Raw genomic sequence first — 27,292 nt, 5'->3', positions numbered from 1 at the left:
GATGGCGGAGGTAGATGATGTCCGTAATGTCCTATGTGAAGCCCAACGTCTCATGGTGCGCTGCAGCTAGTTGATCGTCTCCCTGATGGCTTATAAAGTTCTTTGTCCTACCAGAAAAATCCCTTGATTCCGCAGAGTGATGGTGATTTTTCTGTGTGACAGGAAAAGTAAGTTAAAAACAGCCAAATGACATTTAAGTGCTTTATTCCTTTTTTCTTATTTTCCCCTAGCATGACCGACTACTGAGGGGAGAATTTGTGTCGAGGGCATGAAATTAGTGGACACCCTTTGTGCCAACTCATTCCTGTATAGATAAGGAGACCTTGTGAGACCAAGTCTCCAACAGGTCACTGCTTAAAATGGTTTTCCAGCTCATATTAGCAGTGGTCTTCACATTATGTGGTGATTCTGTTTATCTGAAAGATGGGCGTTAATTCTGTTGTCAAAGCATTAATTCTGTTGTCAAAGATCTGGGCTCACATCCCAGTTCAGCCACTTGCTAGGTATGTGGCCTTGGGAAGGTTTGCTCCCTTGGCTTTGTTGTCCTCCTCTGTAAAATGGGTAGAACAGTCCCAGCTTTGTCCTTTGAAGGAAATGGCGTGAATGCACCGGGGCCCAGCACGCTGTCCACATGAAATTCATCAGGGTTCCTACCCATGAAGCTCGGTCATTAACACAGAGCTTACTCATTTGCTTGGTTGGTGGCAAAGGGAGGATTTTAGGTTAGTCGTGAGTCACTCTTTGGAACAGCCACCTTTTGGAAAATTTTCTGAAGTCCCAGATTTCAAGCTAGTTTCCAGAATTTCCAGATGTCCCATGTAGATGAATGAATACAAGCCACCCCAGGTTGCTCTTTTTAATAAAACCCACCATTGAAAACTAAAAGGATGGAGTTAGAGGCACAGAGAAAGGGCTTATTTTATGTAGGCATTTGCACATTAATATCATAGGAAGAAAAAAAGTGTTTCTGTGTAAACAGCGAATTTTAGCCACCGGCCAATTCTGCAGCAAGGGGCCGCGATGTTTTCTTAAAGAATCCCTCTCTCTCTGACCTGCACCTTCTGGTTTTTGTGGCATCACAGGCCAGGCCGAACCCAGTTGTCCTTGGGACTTGTCTCCCTGGGTCACAGTCGCTGCTTTGAGGAAACTTGGCCTCTCTGCCTCCATCTGGTTATTGGTGAGGACATAGCAAGTGTGGGATTTGGAAAGGCAGCCCATGTTTCCTTTGATGGTGACGAAAGTGCTTTCAGAGCCCAGTCTCACAGTCCCCAGACTTTTCTGGGTCACATCTGTACTTGGCTTTTCCCCGAGCTCTCTCTTTTTGGCCGCCGCCTTCCCCAGGCCAGGGTGTTTCCATGTGTGTCCTCCTTAGGGACCTCTCGGATGGCTGCTGAGGGCACGTGGAGGTCCCGTCCTCAAATCCAGTTTTCCTGTGCAGGGAGGTTCCAGTTCAGTTGACTGAAAACCCAGAGAGATGTGTCTCTCCTTTCACAAGCCCTCAGACTGTGTCCACGGACATATGACAGGAATCCCCGCAATGTCTGTGCCCTCACACAGGGGAGGGCAGGCCTCTCTTCTTAACTGTGGCGTCGATGGACACTGCTGTTTAGTGATTTCTGATGCAGTGGGGGTAACAAGCAGGACAGCTCACATCCTAGTTCCGAATGAAGATGGAGAGAGTCTATCGGGCCACAGATGATAGCTCGTGGGCCAGCTTCAGCCAACCTGCCAGGAATAGTCTTACTTTTTTAAAACTTTTAATTCAAAACAGTTCTTTAATTAAAGCAAAATACATATACCATAAAATCTACCGCGTTAACCATTTTTAAGTGGATAGCTCAGCAGTGTTGATTAAATTCACATGGTGGGCACCAGTTGCCGGAACTTTTTCATCTTGGAAAGGTGAAGTCCTAATTCATCTGCATTTTTAAATGGTTGAGAAAGCAAAAAGGAGACTTATCTCATGACATGTGAAAATGACATGAAATTCCCATTTCAGTGTCCATAATCGATAAAGTTTTATTGAAACACAGCCCAGTCCATTCATGCTGCAGCGGCAGAGCTGGGTGGTTACGGTGAGACCATATGGACGCGGACCATAAAGTAGGTATCGCCTGGTTCTTGGCAGGAAATGTTTGCCAACCCCAAAGCAAGTCTAGTTGACCACATGTTCTGTTTATGCGTCCTTAGAACTAATTTAAGGGGCCCTGTGTATTTCATTATTGTGGATCTGTAGTATCTCATAAATTTTGCTGATATATTGGCTTTAATATTAAAACCATGGTAACACATGCTGCCCTTAACTTTGAATCAACCCCATAGAAATGAATCTTCTTCAGTTGCAACTCTTTAAAAAAAAAAAGGAAAGAAAAGAAAATTATTTATTTATTTGGGGGGGTGGTGATGTGGGGAGGAGGAGGGGGTAGCTAAAGTCAGGCCAACTCCGTGCTGAGCAGAGACGTGGGGCTCGATCCCAGAGCCCTGAGATCATGACGTGAGCTGAAATCGAGTGCCCAACGCTAAACCGACTGGGGTCACCAGGAGTTCCTTCCCTTGTAATTCTTAGTGATGATCTTTGCTGGTGAATGTAATGAGCTACTTTTTTTTTTTTTTTTTAACTCTTTAATTATCTGGTGAGAAGGGATGCACCCATTTGAGCTGGATAACCCAAATGGAAACAATAAAATCCTAGTAGATTTGTTCAGTGTAAGAGGAAAATAAGCTGGAATTTAAAAGCCCCCAGCACTCAGTTCAGATACTGTGCTGGGCACCCCCTCAAGAATATTCCAGTCATTTCTTGGTCAAGCCGAGAGCTTGCCACCCGAGCTATCTTCAGTGTGGAGCAGATGCCGTAGTCAGCTGTTGGCGACTGAGGTTCCATAGGGATTTGTTTCAGAAATACAGGAAATGCAGGAGAGTCAGGGCTAGGACTCAGTGCAAGAGTCCAAAGCCTCAGCTCCAGGTATTCCCCCTCCAGAAGGAATTCTACTTTAGTAAAACTCAGATGAATGGAGATGTGCGTGTTTCGTGTGTGTTTCGTGTTTTTTCCCTCCCCTCGCCTTCCCTGGAGACTCTTACCATTGTCTGGATTTGGACAATATGTGTCTGTTCCTCTTGGTTGTCACGGCAACTCAAGTTACTCTTCTTTCTTTCTCTTGCCCTTTTTCTCCTGTTTGTTCCCAGCTTTTGTGTGATTCAAATAAATCCCAGGTCGGTCCTTGTGCTCCGAGCGGTGGAGGTTGCTTGAAGCCCTTTTTGAGCTTAGAAAATTCATGGTCCTTTGGGGCATACATGGCTCCTTCTGTCATAAGAGGCTTACCTTTCCTCTTGTTAGAGACCGTGCTGTCTGCACGTGAGGGCTCTTCCTGTTTTTGCTAAAGCTATTTGTGTGAATACATAGGAAGTCCGATTGGATTTTCTTATTATAAGAATTTAAAGCCTGCAGAAAAGCAAAGCCCTGTGTATCTACTCCTTGCATTCAGTAATGAGCATTTTCCTAGCTGCTGCTTCTATCCATTTATCTATCTTATCTATTTGTCGAAGCTTTTTTATTTTTTAAAAGATTTTTACTGCATCATTTTAGAGAGAGGCAGAGTGAGGGGCGGGGCAGAGGGAGAGAGAGAATCTCAAGCAGACGCCACACTGAGCACAGAGCCTGACGCAGGGCTCGATCCCGCGACCCTGAGATCATGACCTGAGCTGAAACCAAGAATCGGTTGCTCTACTGACTGGCTGCCCAGGTGCCCCTGTGGACCCTTTTAAAAATAAATGACATCAGGATCTTTTACTCTTCCTTTTTAAAATAAACTTTTAATTGAGGTATATACCATTTACACAGAAAACTATACAAAGGACAAGTGTACAGCTTGACGAGTTTTCACATACCTTTCACTCTTAAGTAGTCTAGAATGCCTCTCCAAAAAATAAAGATAATCATGTGACCACCATACCAGGAAATCCAATTTCAGTCTTAAATTCTTGGAACCAGAAGGTGATCAGGGGCAGGAACCTTGACCTTTTCATGGGCCAACAGGATGCTTTCAGTGACTGCTTGATTCTTTGACTCGTTACTATTTGTTAAGGGAGTGGTCAGGGAGGAGAGAATTTAGGCAACAAAAAAATTTTTTTTTAAGATTTTATTTATTTATTGACAGTGAGGCACAGCGAGAGAGGTAACACAAGCAGGGGGAATGGGAGAGGGAGAAGCAGGTTCCCACTGAAAGGGGAGCCTGATGCCGGACCGGATCCCAGGATCTTGGGATCATGACCTGAGCCTAAGGCAGCCGATTAACGACTGAGCTACCCAGGCGCCTCTACAACAAAATGTTTTTAACTTGGTTACTTGAAACATACCAACTAAGTGCAGGTGTATTAAAAGTCTGGTTTTAGGTAGAATAAAAATCAGTGGTTATTTAAGAGTTAACCACCAAGCCCATCATACTGCATCCAGGGGAAAAGGTTTGGGACCCAGTAGGATCCTAGGTTAACGCAGAGTCAATTTTTAATAGCAGATTTCACATTCGACCGCTAGGAAGATGTGTAATAAACCATTATAACCCTTTCCCATTTGGTCAGGGTCTATCACGGTTCTTTGTGGAGGCTGAGCTGTTAATGTATCTTCAATAACACATGACTAGGAAATCTGGTAAAATGTGTTCTGTTCTTAGTTTCAAAAGCTCTTGTGGGCTGTCCTAAATTCTTCATGTGGGCAATACGAGATTGCACATCTGGTTTTAAATATACGTGTACACGGGCTTTGTTGGGTCTTGGTTTTTAAACTATTAGTGATTTATAAAGCCGCAGTATGTTTTTCTTGGAAAAAGCCATTCTGGTAAATGTTCACTCCTCTCCTAGATGTTGGGCATCTGTGGGATCTCGAGGGTTCCTTTGTGATTAACAGATGTAGAGACGTGAATGAGTTCAAATAGCAGCTTCACGAGGGCCTCACAAAGCGTGCTGGGGAAACTTGAAATTCAACCAAGTAAATTTGAAGAATGTAATTGGCTTTATTTAATCGATTTCTGAATCGGACAGCATCCCATCTAGCACGTAGAGGGATGCTCTAAGGAATCATATAACATAGAAGATTTTTACAGGAAGGACGATGGGTCAAGGAAGTTATTAGCAAGAGAAAAGAATTGTTCTAGGCACGATCACCTTCCCTTAGTGGGAAGGGCAGGGGGAGTGTCTAATCACGTGGAGTAACTCCTCTTCCTTTAGGAGGACAGGGAGGGCCCATATGACAGATTACCTCCTTGGTGTTTCCAGAAAATTCCAAATTGACTGGCTTTAAATTTTACTTCTGAAGAGGCTGAAACTGCAATTAAGTCTGGATTTGCTGTCCTGGGGGCAAATGACTCCACTTTGAGCCTATGGGTCTTTTCCACAAGAATGATAAGAAAATGTGAATATTGTTATGGTCTCTCTCTGTTATGGAGTGACCTTTCTTATCTGATGAGAGCCGTTTTCTTAGCCTGAGAATTGAGGTGGCCAAGAAGCTGAGTGTGTGTTAGCTTTTCTTTGCCTTCCTTTCTCCCCTCCTCCCCACTTTTTTTTTTTTTTTTTTAATAAATTGGTGAATCACTCCTTTGAGGGTGGTGACAGCGTGGGGACCTGGTGATGCGGTGGCCCGAGATCGGAAGGCCAGTGCATGAATCTCGGAAGCTGCTCTCTTCATATAATTATGTGCCATGATTTCCCCTCTGGCTTCACACTGTCGTCCTCTGAATCGGAACTCGCGACGAAGGGAAAGACGGATGGAGGCTGTTCGAGCTCTCTCTCCTTGTGAGTAGTAGTATGGACCCGTGCTGGTGTCACAGTGACTCAAGTCAGCACCACAGAAAAGTTGGGACCAGCCTTCCTGCAGTTACTCAGGGGCGCGGAGGAACTGCGGCTTTCCTCCCTGGGTATTTCAGAGTCAGCTGAGGGTTCGGCGCTGGGCTGGTCGCTGGGGACACAGCACTTCGCAACGCAGACCTGAAATCTCTGTTGCTGGAGCCCAGGGTTTGGAAGGATGAAGACGTTCTTCCCACAGTCACACAAGGGACGACGCTGTTGCACATACAGGCGAGAGCGATGAGGGAAGCGTTTGGTGCCGTTTGCTGAAGCCGCCTTCCCAGCTTGCTGCCTCTGCTGGGCTTAACGCGGGCAAGCCCGTGTCCTGGGACTCACGGCACTTTGATGCGTCTAGCTCATGGTACACTGATGATTATGTATTATTTTAAAAGTACCGCAAATAGCACTCTTTGCACTCGAGTAAATAGCCCAACAGTTAGAATAGTTTAAAAGAAAATTTTCACATGGGGACCCAATCATGAAATGCATTCCCCTCGGTTTTCCCTCTCACTTCTGTCTTGACCTTTGTTTGTGTTTGGGAGACTAAGGGATCTTTATGTCTCAGTCCTCAGGGGCCCCGTATTTAAGTGCGAATACGTGGGAAGAACATCACTTAATAGGTTGCCGTTTTGCCAGCTGTGTAACTGGTAGTGTTTGCTTGGATATCTTGTCCAGAGAGTTGGAGTTCAGGGTCACGGGCGCTGGGCTGGATTAGTGAAGTCTGTCTGTGGGGTTGGAGTTGGAGTTCAGGGTTGCTGGATTAGTGATGTCTGTCTGCAGGGTCGGAGTTGGAGTTCAGGGTCACTGGTGCTGGGTTGGACTAGTGATGTCTGTCTCTGGGGCTGTCTGAAGCCACAATTGCCACTCTTGCATTTGAACTCTTATCAGCTCACATTTCAGAGATAATTAGTGATAATTACCGAGCTGGGACTGGAGCCTGGAGCCAGGGGGGCAGGAAGAAGCCAGTGGCTGGACTGTGAGAGGGTTTTGGAAGCGAGCATTTTCAGTTTTGCTTAGAGCCCTTACTAGGGCAGTGGCTCCTGCTTTCTGCCCACAGTAGTGTCTGGCCCCTAGGCGTTCAAGAATTATCGGTCTTCTGATGTTGAACAGAATGGTAAAATGTGTTGCTTACATAGCTGCTGCTGTGAGGTAGCTAATCTCTCCTGTGTGTAGGGAAATAGAAGTTCAGAGACCACACAGACGAAGCTTTGTGAAGACTGACGGTTCTGACTTCAGGGGAGGAGTTCAAGGTTAAACCGTGGAAGGACCAGTTGGGCAGGGATTTGAACCTTGCATGTCTCCTGGCAAAGCCCGTCTTCTCTCAACTACCAACGGAAATATAGGAATGGTGTAGCTCAGGAAAGAATCAGCCTTTGTTTATAAAGTGGCAAAACCTAATGTTTTGCGTGGCTGGGGACAAAAAAAAAAAAAAGTTTACCAGGTGTGGCTGCTAACCTTGACCTTTTCCAAGGAGACATTCCCTCAGTGTGAACACCTATCTCCACTAATGCATGCATGGATTTGTTATTTTGTTCATTTTTTCCCCCCTCCTCACACTTTTTTCAGATGGCATCCTCTATTAAACTTGGTCATTTTGCCGGGGTGACCCTGTAGAGAAAAAATTTAAAGGACTGAGAAATGGAAAACAAAAACACAAGGTATCCCCCAAAATATTCAGGGAAGTTCCCTGGAGCTTTTGGTGTGCACACGGGCATGCTTGGTTTGGGAAATGCATTGCTGGCTGGTGAGTTTCTCTTTGTCTGAAGTGGAGAGTTGCACGGGCTCCTAACTGACCTCATGTTTCCCTTTCCTGATCAGGAGAGACTGAGGGGGCCAGGGGCTGGTCCTTATGCATTCATTACCTGGAGGAGAGGGGCTTATCTGAAAATTTTTGCTTTGCTTTAGATTTCAAAGAAGCAAGTCTTTTAAGATTGGTTCCTTCTCTCTCCCCTTCCCTTGTCCCTTTGCCATTTCTTACCTCATAAAATCAGAGGGGCCAGGGAGAGGATTTCAGTTAAGCATTGAATACTAGCAAAATTGTGATTAATCCGCTCCCATGTTGATCTGGACCATCCAGAATCTTACATGTCAAAAGAAAGGTATCAGTACCATTCACATAACTAAAAACCTCCTTAAAAATGTTAGGCTTGGGGCATATGGGTGGCTCAATGGGTTAAGCCTCTGACTTCAGCTCAGGTCATGGTCTCAGGGTCCTGGGATTGAGCCCCGGTGGGTTCTCTGCTCAGTGGGGAGCCTGCTTCTTCCTCTCTGTCTGCCTCTCTGCCTACTTGTGATCTCTCTCTCTCTCTGTCAAATAAATAAGTAAAATCTTAAAAAAAAAAAAAAGTGTTAGGCGTTTGGGGGCACCTGGCTGGCTCAGTTTGTAGGGTATGTAATCCTGACCTCAGGTTCATGAGTTTAAGCCCCACATGGGGCATGGGGCTTGCTTTAAAAAAAAAAAAAAAAAAAAAAAGTTAGGATTTCATCTGCCCATCAAGTAAATACGAGCAATCATTTCTCTTTTGAGTTTTGAGTTAACTCTGGTCAAATAGTAGATACTTGGCTGATTGGTTAGTTCCCAAGTAATATGATTTTATTAAAAATTCATTAAAATTTATTAAATTTCACACTTTTTATTAAAAAGAGTGAACTTCATCTAGACGAAACTGTATTCATCTTGCTGTCCTGGGGTGGATCGGTGAATTCATTGTATTCGTCTGGCAAATGTTTTTCCAAATGAACTCTATGGCTGTAAGTGGTCAGAGGGAGTGGTTCATTTTAATTTCCTACATGTGATTCAATAGCAAGTTAATGCCTTCTAATGTCCCAGAATGTTATAAACGTTAACAAGTGAACTCAGGCTCTTGTCATTCTAAAGTAGACCTAACACACTGGGCTCCTCATTCATGGAATAAATGGTGCCTGGGATTTTCTGCCATGTAAAGTGGGTGTGTGTGAGTGTGGTTAGGGATATGAATGAAATAGGACTGGCCACGAGTGATCGTTGCTGAGGTTGGTGATAATTAGGTATGTTTTAAAAATAATCAACAAAAATAATGATTTAATTGTTTCCCTCAAGGCAAAATGTGATGAGTTTCTAGGATGGAAACTGCTTGGCCAAGGAAAGGGATTCCCAACATTTTTGGATTTTGAAAGGGAATCACGGCCCCCCACCCCTTTTGTATCTGTGAAAGACTGAGCTGTGACAATTAATTTGTATACAGTGTCCTGCTTTCCCAGCGAGTGGTTGGCATTGGTGGCTGATCGCTTTGGCCTGAAAACAGAATAACACTTTCCACTGATGAACGGCTAACATCTAACACCCCACCCAACCCCACCCCGTCACTTTCTGGGTTGGAGGCAGTGTGATTGGCGTAATGTTTAAATATAGTGTAGAAACATGAAACACTCAGGCCTGCATTTATTAATGCATTATATAAGTGTTTACACTGAGAAGCTCCAAAAGTCACCATCTGCCCGTGAAACTAGTAGAGGTGGGGGACAGGGTAGATCAAAAGCTCAGAGTCTCTTCCTTCTTGCAAGGCGCCGGGCTGATGGACTAGAGCTCTGATGCTGACAGCAGCTCCCGCGGTGGCAGGTCTGGCCAGCGCGGATGGCTCCGTGCCTGTCACCGCTGTCTTTAAGCATAATTGGAGGCTGGAAACTCTGTGTTCAGCCTTCCCTTGATGAATGTAGTTGATGAAATGAGGACCCAAAATGCCAAGGACGAGATCAGTTTCTAGATCAGTTTCTAGATTATCGAGTGTTGCAGAGACTCTGAAAAAGACATTGAGAAGCCCCAGAGCCTGTGGATTCTGCCTGGGGTGTCCAGGATTTGTAACCAGCGATGTCGAACAAGAATTCCTCCTTGGACACTGTGTTCCCCTCTGCCTATTTCATAAGAGCTGTTGATTCATCTATTATAGCATAATAGTAACTGAGGAAAAGCAGGATAGGGGATGAGACCTCAGCCCTGAGTGTGAAAGCGATGTGAAAATATTGTACCAGTAAACAGAACAGAGCACCTAAACACATTTGTAAGTAATTGTGTTAGGGCCCCTGGCAACATGGCTAACGTTTCATCTTACTTAAAATGGCCTTTAGTGTTGTTAGGTGGTTTTTACAGTGGGATTTGGGTGTCCAGAAGGACTGAAATAGATCAGATCCGGACCTCAGAATGGCAGGGATGGAATTGTCCTATCAGAGCGCAGGGGTTTAAGGAGCGGTTTGGCTCCATAATGTAACTGGACAGATTGAGCAAACCCCCATGCCCTTCCTGAGACCTGAGGGAGGACCCCCCCTCCAACCCCGAGCGAGGCGAGGGGCGTTCCCGCTACCGGCCCCACCCGGGCACTGGGGGCGTTTCCAGCGTCGTGGGCGTGGCTGGGAGAAAGGGGCGGAGAAGAGGGGCCGATTGTGCTTGCTGTTGATACGCAGGGTTGTTTGCTCCTGGGTTCTTAATTTTCTGATAACTTGTTTTGGTGGCAAAAGCTCCTTGAGAGAAGAGCCTCAACATTATAAATACAAGTATTTATTGTGTTTAAAGTGATTTGTCGGATCAAATCAGGATATGGCCTCAGACCATACCTGAGCTCTTGGATTTCCTCTGGGAAGAAGCATTTAATTTCCCTCATCAGGGACACCTGGGCGGGGCAGTGGGTTGAGCATGGAGCCTCCGACTCTTGGTTTTAGCTCAGGTCATGATCTCCGGGTCGTGGGATCGCGCTCCACGTAGGGCTCATGCTCAGCTCAGAGTGTGCTTCAGATCTGCTCTCTCCCTCTGCCCCTCTCCCCAAGCTTTCTCTCTAAAATAAATCTCAAAAAACAAAAAAATCATCATTTATTAAAAGATTACCCATAACCACATACATTGATCCCATTTGTTCCAGCAATTTCTGATTGCTGTTCCTGGGCTTGTATTGTGGGGGTGGGGGATGGGTGGTACTGGGCCTTATAAGGGAAGCCTGCTGTGAGCACCTCCTGGGTGCAGGCTTGGGGATAGACCCTCAGACAGAGATTCTCTCCACCATATTTGCATATTCAACATTGATTTGTTGGCACAACTACTGGTATTCATCGATAAACCTGGGTAGGAGGCCCCCAGGACTTGCCAGATCGAACACTTCCTAATGCCACTTTCAGCAAGTTGTCGATTCTGGTTTCCTACCTCCTGGTTTCCTGGAATATGTCATAAATTTAAAAACCTGAATTGTGAAAATGTTTGAAGGCTTTCGATGCCTACTCTGACGAGGCTGCAGTGTTTTACTATTGTCATCGTATTTATCCACACTGACAGCATAATAAATAAATACTAAGTTTACATACGTTGGAGAGAAAAATAGCCTAAGTGCCAACATTTGAAGTGTATTGTATCGTTTCAGCTGTAGTTCTTTTTTTTTTTTTTTTAAAGATTTTATTTATTTATTTGACAGACAGAGATCACAAGTAGGCAGAGAGGCAGGCAGAGAGAGAGGAAGAAGCAGGCTCCCTGCTGAGCAGAGAGCCTGATGTGGGGCTCGATCCCAGGACCCTGAGATCATGACCTGAGCTGAAGGCAGCGGCTTAACCCACTGAGCCACCCAGGCGCCCCTCAGCTGTAGTTCTTTGAGTATTTTATGTATTCAAGAGAATGTCGAACTAGTGTTTCTGTTTTCTACATTGGTCCTCTACTGAGCATTTTACCTTTATTTATTTATTTATCTATTTATTTTGTAAATAAGCCCCAAGCTCAATGTGGGGCTTAAAATGAAAACCCCAAGATCAAGAATCGCATGCTCTACTGAGCCAGCCGGGTGCCCCCCCCTTCACTGAGCACATTAAAGTACCCTGTGATAAGGTGAAATTTCTACCTTTTTATGAAACAAATCAAATTTCTTCACCCCTTTCATATGCTACTTGAAACCCTTTCCACCCAGTTCTGGCTGAACTTCTGTGATTCAGGAAAAGATCTGTGCCAGCCACTTTGGGTAGCCATTTAAAATGTGGCTCTTGGGTCTGAGAAACTGCATTTCTAGTTTTGTTTCATTTTAATTAGATTGTAAAAGGCCAGTGGGGTGGGGGCTACAGGGTGGGCAGAGCTGGAGAAGAGATTCGGCTGAGCTGGGTCCCCTCTTCCCATGGGAGGCGTGTCTCCTGCCATCCCCTGCATTGGCAATAGCACACCTAGGGGCTTGGGTAAGAATGGATGATCTTGAGAACGGACACAGTCCAAGGCTACGAGTCTGGGGACAGAGCTGGGGTTCTCCTAGGACATTCTTCCTCCCTCTCTGGCCTCTGCCCTCCGGTCCTCAGAGGCCTGCTCTAATGACTGGAATGTCTTTCTCAGGGATTCTGGGCCTCTCCCTTTGCCCTGGCTCCTTTCCTGCCAGATATCACCATTGTGACATTAGTGTCCCCATTCCCAAACTTTGTGCCCCTTTGACGCCCACCCACGCCCTTCCTCCCTCAGACATCTTGCCTGCCCTTCCTCTTCTCTCTCTTGCCCTACCTGCACTTCTGTTACTTTATCTCAGACCCCGGCCAGTGGCTTCACCAGGAAGGCTCCTCACTCTGCTTAACAGGCTTTCAGGAACTGTGGTCTCTCCAGCTTCTCCTCTGCTGCCTCTCCCACTCCAGCCCCACATCCACTGCAGTGGGTTCCCTAAATTGATGGACCCGTCAGCTCCTGGGCCTGGCACACACGCAACCTTGTGCTTTCCTGAATGCGCTCTGCCTAGGGTGCATCCAAGGCTCGCTCTTTGTGTTGGCTGAGATGCCTCTTCCTGCAGGAAGCCCTCCGGGCCTTCCTGGGTGGTCAGGTGCCCCTCCTGCATGTCCCCAGTCCTATTGGACCCCGGGTGTCTGTGTTGTGCTTGCAAAGTGAAACAGTGCCCTTTGGGACACTCTGCACTTGGTGTCTGTGTTTGGTGGAATGAGCAACACGAACAAGTTAATCATTAAGCCCAGACCTTGGGTGGTTTCTGTGTGCCCATGCTTCCTTAAACTCCAGGTTTGATAAATTAAGGAGATTTACAGTAAGGAACTTGTGCATGCATTGCCCAATATCATGGACTCTGTGTTTTTGTTTTTAGGAGAACACTGTATTATTGCTATGGCGTGCTACAGACCCACTCGGTTAGGTTCGTATTTTATCCATGGCCCATAGATGGCTGGGTTCCCACAAAGAAAAGTAAAAGTAGAGATAATGGGTAGATTTGTAAAGGACTTTGTGTAATACTATCTTAAATTTTTTTGATAATTATAATTAAGAAAAACAGAAGCAAGAGAACATTTACATTTATTGCTAATAGCTGATAAAAAAAAAATCATTTGTTTTAGAAAGCCAGGTTTCAGAGGAGTAACTGTGGAGGGGCACTGATGGTCTAGTCATTACTGTTCTCTTTGGTTTCGGGCACTTGTCAGCCCCTGACTTGCATTTCCTTGTTGCTCTACACACAATCCGCCCTCACTCCCCGTCTCCACCTCCCTCTAAATAAGCACAAGGAAGGCACTGAAAGCATCCCCCAAATGCTTTAAGCACTAGCTAATCTCAGTGGGAAATTTTTTTTATTTTAAAGATTTTATTTATTTATTTGACAGAGAGAGAGAGAGATCAGAAGTAGGCAGAGAGGCAGGCAGAGAGAGAGGGAGGAAGCAGGCTCCCTCCCGAGCAGAGAGCCTGCTGTGCGGGCCTTGATCCCAGGACCCTGAATGAGATCCTGACCCAGGCCTAAGGCAGAATCTCAACCCACTGAGCCCCCTAGGCGCCCCTCAGCGGGAAAAATTAAATGGGGCTAGCTGCAAAAAGAAAGTTTGCTGTGGGGTCACTAACATTAAAGATGACAACCCTTTGGTGTTGGAGAATTTATAGCTGAGGCATCGCCAAGTTATTGATGAGCTATGCACTTCTGATTGTTGCTAGAATTGTCTAGTAAACTCAATCCTGGCAAATGGTAAATTAACTGGTTAATTTTATATTAATTGAAATTTGGACTTGTGGTGTCGTTTGGGGCTCATGCTTCTGGCTTCTCTGGCTTCTTTGGCCCTTGAAAAACATTTTAATGCGAATGGCCATGCCAGGGAGGGTGGGTGGGATATGACTGTGGTCCTCCCGTATGCTTTGCTTGGCAGAAATCCTCGCCTCGCAGCCCTGTACTTTGCTCTTTGGTTCCTCAATTCAGATCATGATTAACTCAGTTAACCTACACAGGCTTAATTACTGCTCCTAGTACATAGAGAATTGGAAGCTATAAACCAGGAGATGGGGCAAAGCAAGCCGTGAGAACTGATAGCTGATGTTCTGGCTTTGAGGGATGTTGAATAAAAAATTTAAAATTCAGTCCTCCTCTGTTTAAGAACCCAAGGAATTATAAATATACTTAGGAATGATTTCTATCAAAGAGGATTAAAAGAGATTTGATCTTAAAAGGGGGGTTTGAGAAAATTGTTGGGTGCTTTATTTTTTGACATTGTTGTGAATACAGGATGTCATTGTATCTACCGTCTTTGGATGTGCATTTTACTGAAATAACTACAGACGAAGTACACCCAAGTTATTACGCATGTCTCTCTGTAATAAAGAGAATTTCTCTTTCTGTGTTTTAAAAAGGATGGTTTCTGGCTTGATTAAACAGGATAATTCTACATAAGTGCTGTAATCGGTGTATGTGCTTTAGTGGGGGAAAAAAGTGGCTTTCCTGTAATTTGACTTAGTTTGAAATTTTCATAAGGAACATGAGGACATCTTGATCCATCCTGAGGAGAAAACCAGAGGGAAGTTTGAGACGAACCCATCTATGAAAAACGACTGTCAAGACAGTCTAAAATTAGGTGGGGTTTTGTCCTATCCTCTAGCCCCTCAGAGGAGTAGGATACAGTAGGCTTTCCTTCTGGAACGTGTCACACCTGGTGGCACCTAAGGAACCAACAGTTTCCTGTGGTGTTAGTATAATCACCCAGAAGACCTTGTGTGTGAGCAGGCAAGTTCGTAGGGCGCGAGGCCACCGAACTGGACAGAGTCCAAGTCATTCGGCATGACAGTAGCCAAATCTGAGATTCATCGTGGGACTCAGAGAAACTTTATTTTGTTTCTTATCTTTGGGGGAAAAAAAAACACGTTGTGTTTTTTGTTTTTTGAAAAACATTCTGGATTCATCAGCCGCTTCTCTATTTTCCTAGGTATTTGCTTTTTCTTTGGAAAAAATTAAAACTAAAGATTTATATTTTAATATAATTGATATACCTTTGACCGAAAACGTGCTCAGTGTGGTTGGTCTGGATATCTCTGAAGGTGAAGATTGAGGAGTTGGTGACAGACTGCCTCACATGTGCATTTTTGCCGATTACACCGAAGGATGTACGCTTTTCTTAATCCTAAAAATAAATACTAAAATTTTCAAAGTTAGCATTTTGTATTTGGATCATCAGCTGACAAAAGTTAGATTGTGTCTTCTTTTTCTAAAAGATTTTATTTATTCATTTGAGAGAGCAAGGGTGTATGCCTGTGCGAGAGCACAAGCAGTGGGGAGAGGGAGAGAGAGAAGCTGGCTGTCTGCTAAGCAGGGAGCCAGTTGTAGGATTCGATCCCAGGACCCTGGGATCATGACGTGAGCTGTCTGAGCCACCCAGGCGCCCCGAGCTGGAGTCCTCTAAGTCTACCTTGTGCAGTAGGGTAGCTGCCAGCCCCATGTGGCTATTTAACTTTAAATGCAATTGAACTATTCCTGAGTTACATAGTGGCTGCCATATTGGACAGTAGAGATTACTCTAGAACATTCCTATCCTTGAAGAAAACTTAGCTCTTGGATAACCATTGCTACCACCTCCCCTCTGTGTGCAAATGTCTTAAAAAGTCAGTAGATGATAGCCCCATGATAATTTTTCCTCCCTGCGCCCTCCCAACCCTGCCATCACCTCCCAGCACCTAGGCAGGGATACTAACTCCGTGAAAAAATGTTCATTCACACCAACCTCAGAGCTAGAAATTGAGTGCCATCCTCCCCGCAAAACCAGGGGGTTTAGCTGGCTTCTGTAGACACAAGGATACTGCGTAAAAATAGTGATAACGCTTGACAACCTTGATAATGGGTTGGCTGAACACATTGCCTTTATTACTCTCCTAAGTCTGTGAGGGATTCCTGGGCTTTTCAGAATTATGAATTCCAATTACTTAGCTGGATGGCCGACTCCCTTCCTCCCTCAACGGCTCTTGCTGGTTATATTTGCAAGTGAAGTTTGGTCCATAATGAGTTGAGAAAGTTAATTTTTAATATTCAGAGGCTCTCCTGTGCCTTAGGGTAAATTGAATGAGCTTGAGATTAACACCAGGCACAAGGATCTATCTTTCCTTCCCAGCTGCTGGCAACTGACCCCCGCCCCCCCCTTGAGCTAAGGCCCAGCATACTCTTAATGCTGAGAAGTACTCATTCCCTGTTGGATAGATGGAAACAATTCACTCCCAGAGCAGAGATGAGCTCCCCTGGACCTGAAAACGGCATGGGGTTCTGTATAACACTGTGTCTGGTCCTATGAGCTGATTTCAGGGTAAAGGATTTGGAAAGCTGCTTCCATGTTGCTACTTTCAAAAATACGCGAGGATTTTAGTACCTAAAAAATCAGTGCTAATGTTCTCATTGACCTTCCTCCATTCAATAAAGTAGATGATCAGATGGTAATGGTGTACATTTCCCCTTATCAGACTTCATACAGCCGTTAAAGTCTCGAAGGGAAGAAAATGCAACATGTACATGTTTTAAAATTTTTCCTAAATTCTAAGATGGAAGAGAGTCTCCTCCGCCCCTACCACCCCCCACCCCCTGATGCCAAATCCGTAGATTCTCTTACTTGTCAGGAGTTAACAAAATCGAAATACAGAGGATCAATTTAGATTTCCTGGTCGTGAATCCCAGCTTCTTTCCATAGCGACATTTCTCTTTCTACCGGATCGGCTATTCATCTGATTTCATTGAGAATTTTCTGAGTGCTTTTTCTTCGTCTCAAAGAGGCTGTGGGAAGATGCAGCCCTGCTTAGTGACGTCACTCACAGTCTGAGCAAGCCAGGTGCGTGCGAGACATTAAAACACGCTCATTATCTCTCCTATAATCTGCTCCCTTGTTCTTGTGGAGACTCAGGACCTGAGTGGATCCTGGCTGTAATGAAAAGAGTGATCATCGGTCTTTTTTTGCGTCTGACTTTGGGATAATTTCGTTAGGCATATTTGTGCTCAACTGCTTTTTAAACGAAGAGCTGGCATTCAAACCGCCGTCTTCCCTTATGGAGATAATCTAGTTCATGCTTCAGCTATTACCAGTCTTAAAAGCTGAAAATGAAATTCTTACAGCAAATGGCTCATTAAGATTGGTTGTTGCTTTGTGGCCACTGTTGGTGGTATTAACAGTCAACTCAAAGGGAGTCATTCTGTGGTACAAAACCTATCCAGGTTTCACAACATTTGGATCGAAGCTCCTCCCCCGTGGCCTCGTGGCCCCATCCGTGGCCTTCCTGTGGCCACCTGTATATGTTTCTGGCTACATCTTCCTCTACATGTAAGCAGACTCACGCTTGATTTGACAGCTCCCCTCTGCTGGTCCATGGATGTTCGACCTCCCAAGCTCGGGATCTCTAAAACTCAATTCACTTTCCCTAATTGTCCCTGTCGCCTTGTCCTGAGACTTCTTAAAATCGCTGTCCTCACTCTCCTGTCCTCTTAGCCTCCCAGACCACACCTGAGGGGCAGCTGGGATTTCTCCCATTATCAGGCTTAGAGGAATCCTATCACAGGCTGGTCTGTCCCCCTCCCCGAGTGTCCCCCGTTCAGTCCACGCGCTGGAGTCCACTCACAGGTGGGTTCGTTCATTCACTCGCTGTCTGTTCAACACCGGCGCCGTCTCCTGCACCGTACCAGATAATGAGAACACGGTGAGCCAAACAGACTCAAACCGGGCCCTCGTGGCGCTTAAGGTTTGTAGGCCAGGACGGACTCTGAGCTCGCCAGAAGCACCATCAAGAGTGATGAGTGACATTGTAGGTCCATTGATGCATCTCTGAGTACATCGTTCCTCGGTAGTTTTCCTTCACGTCGGGGACAAAATCCTAACAGCTTTTCCTGTTTCCTGGGCCCTTCGTGAACTGATGGGGGCCGCTCAATACCCTTCCAGATACCCTGTGCTCCTCGTGCTTCCTAGCCTTCGTGTCTGGGCTCCCTTGGGGTGTCTTGGTCCCTTGTTTCTTGGGCGAAACTTCAATATGGAGCTCATGTGCTGTCACTTTTTGTGAGCCTTTCCTGATTTCTTGTGTGTGTGCTGTTCCTCTTCGGCGTCCCCATAGCCTCTCTGTGCCTCTTGCTGGCCATTTCACCTGCACAGTTTTTAAAATTTTCCTCTCCAGTAGGTTCTGAGACTCCCGGGGACAGAAGCGATGTCTCCCTACCATGTTAGCCTCAGAATCTACCATGCCACAGGGCACGTCTGGAACAGGTGCGTGGCCCATCTCACGCTGAGTGGTGCCCGCATGTGGAAACGTTGCGTTGATGGAGGTGGTGACACCCGCTTTCCACGGTGTGTCCGAGATGGGATGAGGGAAGTTTCTGCATTCGGTGGCCTCTTGGCCTCCACGGCATTTGAATTCCTGATTCTAAATGGTCACAGCTTACTTTCCATTACATAATTATTTATTTTTATCAAGCTCCCAAATGTCTTAATTGGGCCCATCATATGTTACGAATTTCTATTTCGGGGTGTTCTAGAGGAGCCGCTGCCCTAATGTTTTCTGCGTCTGAGCAGTTTGACTCCGTAGGGTGTTTTATTTTCTAACTCGCTGATGTTGGCCATCCTGTGCACTCAGATAGTGTCAGCTGTCAGCTACCCCTGGAATCCATCCCACCGACCATTAGCGGGCACTTTCCCCCGCCGGGTGAGCCCTGTGCCAAGAACTGAGGGAGCATGCTGGATCCGGCCACAGACGGGAAATCATGTGCCCAACCTGGTTATCCGTACGCCATGGGCAAGTCAAGCTAGCCTCGTCGTTGTCCAAAATAAGAAGGGACTGGAGTGGTACTTTGGCTCATGCAAAGTACTGAAAGGAAATTAAGCACAACAGAGGAAATCCGAAGGGGTCACCCATAAAACGGAAAGCCATCTCGTTCCTATTGAGCGCTAGTCCGGCCGCCTTGTATGTTTCCCGGGCCCTGTACTTCACATCCGGTGACTTTCTGCAAACTTTCACATCCGGTGACTTTCTGCAAACTTTCACTGAGCTCTAACTGGGCATGGGTCTCGTGTGGGGCCCCTGGGACAGCCATACAGGAGATGAGGTCCCGGCTCTCAAGGAAGTGACCATCCAGATTTAAATCGATGCTCCGAGCACTGGGGTTTTTAATGGGGCTGTTGGCCCGGACGGTGGTGTAAGCTTTTTTGTTCCGCAGACCTCGAGAGGAGGGCCCGCCGTCCTGGAGGTTAAGTCGTTTAGTTTAATCCTGAGGGGAGAAGCAGATGCTCTTGCCAGGGCCTGGCATCTGGGACTGTCACCGGCTATTACCGAAGGGACCCGATGAGATGCAATTAAAATTAGCCGGTGCAGAAAGAGCACGGGAAGCGTCAACGAGCTGCGGACTTCTGTCCTGGAAATGAGTGGGAAACAGTCCACTGTTCAGTCCACTTTCTCTAAAAAGAGAAGCCGTGTCCCACATGCTGTCCAGTGTGCCATGGAACCCCTGCCACCTGAAGGTGGTCGGTCTCCAGCCCTTGGAGGCTCCAGTCGGCTCTGGTGTCTCCGTCGCTCCGCACACGTTGACTGGAGCCTCCGCTGTGTTTGAGGCTCTGTGTGCAATGTCCTGGGCATGTGACAGGTGAACCTAAGGGACAAGTCTGCTGTCTCTGGGGCATTCAGCCTCCTGGGGTGACGAAGTTGGGGAGGTGGCCTGGAGGAGCACACGGCCCACTTGTTTGTGACAGAGAAGGAAATTTAGTGTTATAAACTGAATCAACCTTTTTTTTTTTTTTTTTTTTAAAGTAAGCTCTGTATCCAGTGGGGCTTGAACTCAGGACCCCAAGATCAAGAGTCATGTGTTCTACCGTCTGAGCCAGTCAGGTGTTCCATGTGGAATAAACTTCTTGACCCAGAAATGAAGTGTTTGTCACACACATACACCCACACGCATTTATTTTCACATCTTAACAAAAAGCCCTCTGAAGTAGATGTGTATCGTGGGCATTTCTGTTTTTTAAAGGGGAGAGGACAGGCCAAGACCCCCAAAGCTTTGGGGGGATACCCTCATTGTATGCCACTGAGGGAGAGCCAGAGTCCCACCTCTGACCAGAGCAGCCCAGTGGGGCACCTCAGAGAAGGAGCTCATTGAGGAATTGGTGAACCTAATTTTCAGTCCAGAGGCAAGTATGCAGAACTATATTGTCCTAAATTCACTTGCTTTTTATATAAGTAAATTGGCCTATAACTTATTTGAGTCTTCCTGATGACCTTTACATCGCATGAACTTCATCTTGAGAGAATTCTGCTTTGTAGAGAACCAATGAAAATATTCAAAGAGAAACCCCACAGACAAATGTTTTGAACACCTGCTGTGTGGTAGGTGAGCCCTGGGGAGATAGCAGTTAACCAGACAGACAGAATACTCGTGTCCCCATGGAACTTATATTCCAGTAGAAAAGACTAGAAATAAAACCAAACATATGCCAAGTGGTACTAAATGCAAAAGAGAAAAATGAAAGAGTGTGTGTGTAGTGGTGTATGTTTTTATGTCCATATTTTGTGTAAACCTGTTAAGGAAGCCTCTGGTAATATGACATTTAGAGGCTGAGGGCAAGTGAGGGAGTAAGTCCTACATTTGGGGGTGAAAGTCATTTCAGAGAGCAGTAGGAAGATATGCAAAGGTCCTGAGGTCAGAGTGTGTTAGATGTATTTGAGAAAAGCAGGGTAGCCACAGTAGCTGGAATAGGAGTGAGAGAGGAAATGGGTGACGTGCCCAGAGACATGACAAGGGGTCTGGTAGGCCAGGAGAAGGAGTTTAGGTATTCTGAGTGGCGTCATCTGACTGGACCCCATATGAGGTCCATATCTGCTGCAGAGTTGAGCAGACTTCAGGGGCTGGACAAGGAGGCCAGTTAGAGCGCTGTGGTACCTCCCTGGAGACAAGGGGGTGGCACTTCGCAGTGGAGTCCCAGAGTTTTGAAGGTAGCACTTAGTGGATTTGGTAAGGAATTGGATTTGGGGAGTGAGAGAAAGAGGAGTCAAGGATGACTTGGAGGTGGCGGGGGCGCGAAGCAGCGGGCAGAGTGGGGCTGCCGGTTTCGAGAAGGGAAAGCCCACGCAGGGCGCGTGAGAAGAATGTTAGCGTCTGTTTCTTCTCTGTTCTCTTTGCTCTGTAGCAGAGGAACTCAGAATTTGGAAGGATGTACATCTTTGAAAGTAGAACCAAATCTCACACTTGCCTGATTTTCGAGATGATCTGGGTCTGTGAATTTGGCCTTAGCTTTCCATTGCTGGTAGGATTCAGCGGTCCTACTGTGCGTTGTGGGTGGTCCTACTGTGCGTTGTGGTCCTACTGTGTAATGTGGGTGGATCCCAGGCTCACAGAGTAACTGTCATGACAGGTGAGTTGCCTCCAGTGGCACTTTCCGTGCCAGCCGGCATACACGTCACACTCAGCAACATGCCATGTCCCCATGCTGAGGGACGCTCTTGGACCTCCCATGGGCTGTGACCCACGCCCCCACCTCAAGGCGAGTCCCCTTTACCACCATCCACCTTCTCCGTCTATGGGGATGGCCAACCCTGCTCTCAGCTCCCCAGTGCTCGGTGACCCGGTCACTTCTTTCTGGGAATCTGTGTAAATGCCACCGACTAGACGCAGTGTGGCCCGATTTCGCAGCAGCATTTTCTCCTGGGCGAGCGATCGTCTCTGAAGGCCTGGAGACAAAGCCCTGTTTGAGGAGAGCCAGCGGCGGGGGTGGGGGGGCGGGGGGTGAACAATCGCTTCTGTGTTCTTTACCAGAACCTCTGGAGAGAGAGCAAACAAACTTGGGTGGGTGGACACTGAAAAGGCTTTTCCTAGAGTAGGAAGCAAAATGTAATTCCCCCCCACCCCGTCACGCCTTCTCTGTTGACCTTTCCTGCTCCTGAACAGAGTACAGCGTGTGCCCTGACGTGTGATCGTCGAAGTGTCCCCACAGCCACTTCGGTATCCCTTACACGCTATGGATAATTTATTTATTTCTTTTTAGAGATTTTATTTGCGAGAGAGCATGAGCAAGGGGGGCGAGCCTCAGAGGGAGAGACAGAGACTCTCAGGCAGACCCTGCACTGAGCACGGAGCCCAAGGTGGGGCTCGATCCCAGCTCCCTGGGATCATGACCTGAGCCAGTATCAAAAGTGGGTTCCCCCGTTGACTGAGCCATCCAGGTGCCCCCATGGTGCGTAATTTAAAAAGTACTTGTTTGTCGCTCAGGTGGGGTAAGACGACTTACTGAACTCGTGTCCAGCGTTAGTGCTTTTTAACTAGAAATCTGGAGTTTTAATGTTTCCCATTTTTCCATTGAATTGACTCCGTGTTTTCTTCAGTTAGGGGCGTGGGAGCTATAAGTGATGGAAGATGCTAGAAAGATGCTAGTAAGTCCTTGGCGTCAGTGAAATGGGGTGGGGGACGGTATTTGCTGAAACTGGTTGGCTGAGATAAAGTAATCCCCCGTGTGTGTCACGGTCTGACAGACACCGTCCAGTACCACAGTCACTGGCCACATGCATTTGTTTAATTGAAATTAAATCTAATTAAATGAACCGTGGCACCGGCCACTTCCAAGGTCTCAGCAGCCATATGGTTCATGGCAACTGTGTTAGCTCAGGTGTGGAACATCCGGACTGGAGAACGTCACGTCAGATAGTCCTGGTCTAGAGTAGAACATACCCAAGCAGTGATACATTATCATGCATTTCATTCCTGGCCATCGGGCCAAGACCTGATGAAGTTGGAAAAGTGCCAAGAGGCTCAAAGAAAAAATCTCTGTTCTTGCAAAATGGTGTTAAAATGGTGTGGCCTTGCTGGTGGTGCCCGTGGGACTCCCTTGTACATCCTGTGGTTTGGACCCTCATCTGGTGTGTAGCTCTGGCTGTGGACGGTGATGAGTTACTCACGTGGGTAACATGCTCTCTTCTTTCCAAGACACTTAAATAGAAATGGAACCTGTTTTAGTAAGAAAGTCATGGAGTAGTTTAAATCCCCGAGGTCATAAGATACAGGAACGAAAGTAGAAGTAGAGGTTGGGGGGGAATTTTTAAATCTTCAAAGTCCTACCTGTGCTGCGTTCCTCCGACTCTAAATGAAAGCTAACCAGATGGGGACGCCTGGATGGCACATTCGGTTAAGCATCTGACTCGGGTCATGACCTCAGGGTCTTGGGATCAAGCCCCAGGCTTACTGGGGAGTCTGCTTGAGATTCTGTCCCTCTGTCCCTACCTTTGGTCACATATGGTCCGTCTTTCTTTCTCAAATAAATAAATCTTGAAAAAAAAATAAAAAGTTAAAAGCCAGCCAGATGGAAGGATCTTTCCTTAACTCGATTGTGAATTGCCGCCATATTGTTGTCTCATTTAATCACTCATGTTTAAATGGAGTCAAGGGTTTTGTTTTCTAGTACGAGGAGCAGGCGGAAGGTGGTTATCATGCTTCTGCTTCGGCCGGGCGTGCTGGACAAATATTGACTAAGCTGAGGAGGCCTGTGAGAGCAGGTCCGCGTTGGGGGGAGCTCGAGAGCAGGTGACATTCCCCTCATAGCCGAGCTGCCTCACCTCCCTGCTGCCAGATAGCTCAGGGGGCCTGGGGTTAGACTGCAGAGGAGGTGACTACGGGCTGCCTGGTGAAAGGTGTGAGGACTTTCAAATCGAGACCACTGAGGAGACTTCTGTGAAGTGCCAAGCCTCAGGTGGCCCCAGAGCCATGGCAGATCTCGCAGGTATAATGCAGTTCACCCACGGAGCGGTGGGCACAGGGGTGCCTTCCACACAACAGGAGCTTTCGTCAGTAGAAGTAACTGAAATGCCTGAGTTCACAGCTTGTCAAGCGTGTGTGCCAAAGGGGGGCCTGCCGTAAGGACAAACAGTACAGGGAAAGGCCAGGAGGAAGGCAGAGCGAGGGTTTAGTCACAGTAGCCTGGGCTGGTGGAGAAGGGAACCTGTACAGCCTTCTGTCCCCGTGGCTGAGGGGGCCCTAACATGTCGCCTCATTAGGACGGCCATTTTGTATACCCAGATCTTTTTGCTCCTCTTCATAGTGGAGCCCATGAATCTTTTGTTCACGGCCGGGTTTCCACAGGTTTTGTGGGCTGTGAGGTAAATGTGATTCCGCAAGACGGGTTGCCTTTTAGAAATAGATTGTGTAACGAATACAGGTGGAAATCCATCTTGGGAAATGTCTGTAGCCTTGAGCTGGCTGCCCCAGATTTGATCATTCTCAACAAGCTGATCAGCTCTCCTTTCCTGAAAGGACAGAATACATGCCCATGTTCGATGGCATCCTTTGGCCACAGGGCTGTGTCCCTCAAGTCTCCTGTGACCATTGGTCCCCCTCACGGGAAGCTGTGGAAGACAGCGCGGGACACGTTTGTGGTGTTAGTCACGAACCCCCCCGGGGAAGCTTCGGGCTTTCAGAGCCCCTGACTGAGAGGGGGCACATTATTGATGACCTCACAGTCCCCCATCACGATCTGGTGTCGGTGCTTAAGATCAAATATTGGTAAATACATTTAGAATATTTTTTATACATTTTATTTGTATCATGCCGTGCAGTTGACCTTTCCTAGATGTCCTGTAACATAATGGAAAAACAGAAACCAGGGCACCTGGGGAGCATCATCAATGAAGACCCAACTCTTGATTTTGGCTCAGGTCATGATCTCAGGGTCACGAGATCGAGCCCTGCTTCTGGCGGTGTGCTCAGTGGGGAGTCTGCTGGAGGGTCTCTCTCTGCCCTGCCCCCAAATAAATAAATGTTGGGGGGGGGACAGGAACAAAAGAGCCAGAGGGGTGAAGGTAGCCCTCTCGCAATTCTTCTGTGAGTCCCAGGGGAAATCCTAATGAGACGTACAGACCCGGCCCTTGGCATGGCGGTGAATTCATGGCGTTATGTTCAAAGCCTGTTTTAAGATGAGGGTTTCCCCCCCACCCTAATTTTTTCTTTCTCTTCTGGCAGGAGTGAAAAAAGCATTTCATTCTTTCCCCAAAATTTATGTCCCCAGACATTTTTTTGGTCAATCAACTTCTACTTACCTAAAAGGCTATGTTGTTGGTTTAAATGAATGGAATCAGTGTTTTGGGCTTCTTGCTTGGTACAAATTGGTACTCTTTCCAAGGAGTCCTAGTGAGTGGTTCTTTTTAAAGTGGTGTTAAATTATGGGGCAGGAATCATAAATTGATTTTGATTCTGTTGCCGAGTCTGGTCGATTCATGGCAGCCGACAGAGCGCTGCGTCGGAAGAGGGAAGGCAGCTCGGTCAGTGGTGTCCTTGTGGGACATAGGAAGGACAAAGGGGCAGTAGATGTGACCGAGGTCTGCTGACCTTGTGACCCGGAGAGCACCAGCCATTTAGATTTCTGGAAGTTTGCTGGGTCACTATTTCTGATGCACCTGTTCTTATGAACTCCGTATCTGTCGGTAAAATGACCTTCAGAAGCTTGAAATTCTTCAGATAAAAGGGATCACGCAGGATGCCCCCCACTCCCCCTGCTGTGTGCTGGCTCCCTGAGGCCCTGTAGGAAGCTTATTTGATTTGTTGATCTTGTCCAGCAAAGCATCATGGTCTCAAAGAATATGTAATAAAGTGACTTTCACAGTTTTTTTTTTCCTACCCAGTCTGTCCAGAAGTAAAGGTCCCTTTGGATTTGTTAACATCTGCATTCATTAGGATACTTTGCATATCAATTTGCATACATAGCACATAACCATCGCTAGAATTCTCTATGTTCTAGTGAAGAGGTGAATTTGAAAGATAGGGGTATGTGTGTATGTGTGGATCTGAGAGCCTTTTCTCCCCATCCCTTTTTCCCTTTTTCTTTTCTTTTTTCATTTTTAAAATTGATACATAAAATGAAGGGGAAATAATTGCTATTATTCAACGCCCAGGAAAGAGCCCTGACTGACCGCGGAGCTGGAAGCTGCTGGACCTCTAGCCCAGTGCTTGTCCATGCCAGCTGCACGGTAATCTCGCCTGGGGAGTTTCTAAAAAAGAATGCTGCTGTCCAGGTCCCACACCAGGCTAGTTGAATCAGAATCTTTGTGGGTAGGACCCAAGCATTGATACGCTTTTTAAAAAAATAGTAATCCTTTTTTTTTTTTTTTCAAATTTTTATTTAAATTCGAGTTAACATAGAGTTTAGTCTTGTTTTCAGGAGTAGAATTCAGTGATTCATCACTTACATGTAACACCCAGGCTCATTCCATCAAGTGCCCTCCTTAATGCCCGTCAGCCTGTTACCCCCTCCCATGCCCCTCCCCCCTTCCCTCCCGCAGCCCTCAGTTTGTTCCTGATAGTTAAGGGTCTCTTCAGGTTTGTTTTCCTCTCTCCCTTTCTTCTTTTCCCTCTTCCCATATCTGTTTCCTTTCTTAAATTCCATAGACGCGTTGCGATCATCTGTTTTTTGTTCCTCGGACGTATTCCACTTTACCTGGTACGGTCAGGCCCCACCCACGTCATTGCAAATCTCAAGATTTCATTGTTTTGGCTGGCTGGCTGGTATTCCGTTATATACAGGTGAAAACCCGACACATCTTCTTTATCCATTCATCCGTAGATGGACATGGGGCTCTTTCCGTAGTTCGACTATCGTGGACTTTGCTGCTATAAACATGGGTGCAGGTGCCCCTTGGGATCTGCATTTTTTTATCCTTTGGGTAAATACCTAGGAGGGCACTTGCTGGGTTGATACATTTTTTAAAGCTCTGCATCATTTGAGAACAACGGCTCCAGCAGATCTGTGTTATCTTCCACTTCCTTCTCTGTAAACGCCCATTATCCACGGAGGGTCAGGCCTTCCTTGATCTGACCCATCTTCCTCGCCAGCCCCAGCCCCCATCACGCCCCAGACGCCAGGGCGCACCCAGCGGTGAGATCCTGCCCATTCTCTGCCCCTGTATTGGCCTACGCTCTTCTGACCTCACTGCCCTTTCCCCAGCCTCCTCCCATTCCAGTTCTCAGCACAGAATCTCTCTCCCTCGGAGAATCTGGTTCAGTGCTCCTTTCCTGGAGGACACCCTTGTCCTTCCTGCGGCTGACTTGGCATTCTGCATTTTCATGGCTGCTGGAAGACTGAGACCTTGACTCCTCCACACCCTGCCCAGTCTCTGCTCAAAGAGCATTTGCTAATCAACGGGTGCATTGGCAGCGGTCATACCTGCCTTCTGAGGTTCTGAGCCATGTTCAAGCGCTTCAGAACCGTAAAGCATTTTACGAATAGAAAGCAGATTGTGATTCTTGTT

At 46.7% G+C, this 27,292-nt stretch overlaps 1 protein-coding gene across 4 annotated transcripts in view; it reads left to right on the top strand.

Moving 5' to 3' along the window:
- Positions 1–27,292, top strand: part of FARP1 (FERM, ARH/RhoGEF and pleckstrin domain protein 1) — a 273,312-nt gene that overhangs the window by 107,678 nt on the left and 138,342 nt on the right. The window lies entirely within an intron of this gene.

Source organism: Mustela erminea, chromosome 15 (genome assembly GCF_009829155.1).
Source record: "Mustela erminea isolate mMusErm1 chromosome 15, mMusErm1.Pri, whole genome shotgun sequence".
NCBI lineage: Eukaryota > Metazoa > Chordata > Mammalia > Carnivora > Mustelidae > Mustela > Mustela erminea.
The sequence above is the reverse complement of the archived record's forward strand: the minus strand, read 5'-3'. Positions and strand labels throughout refer to the sequence as shown.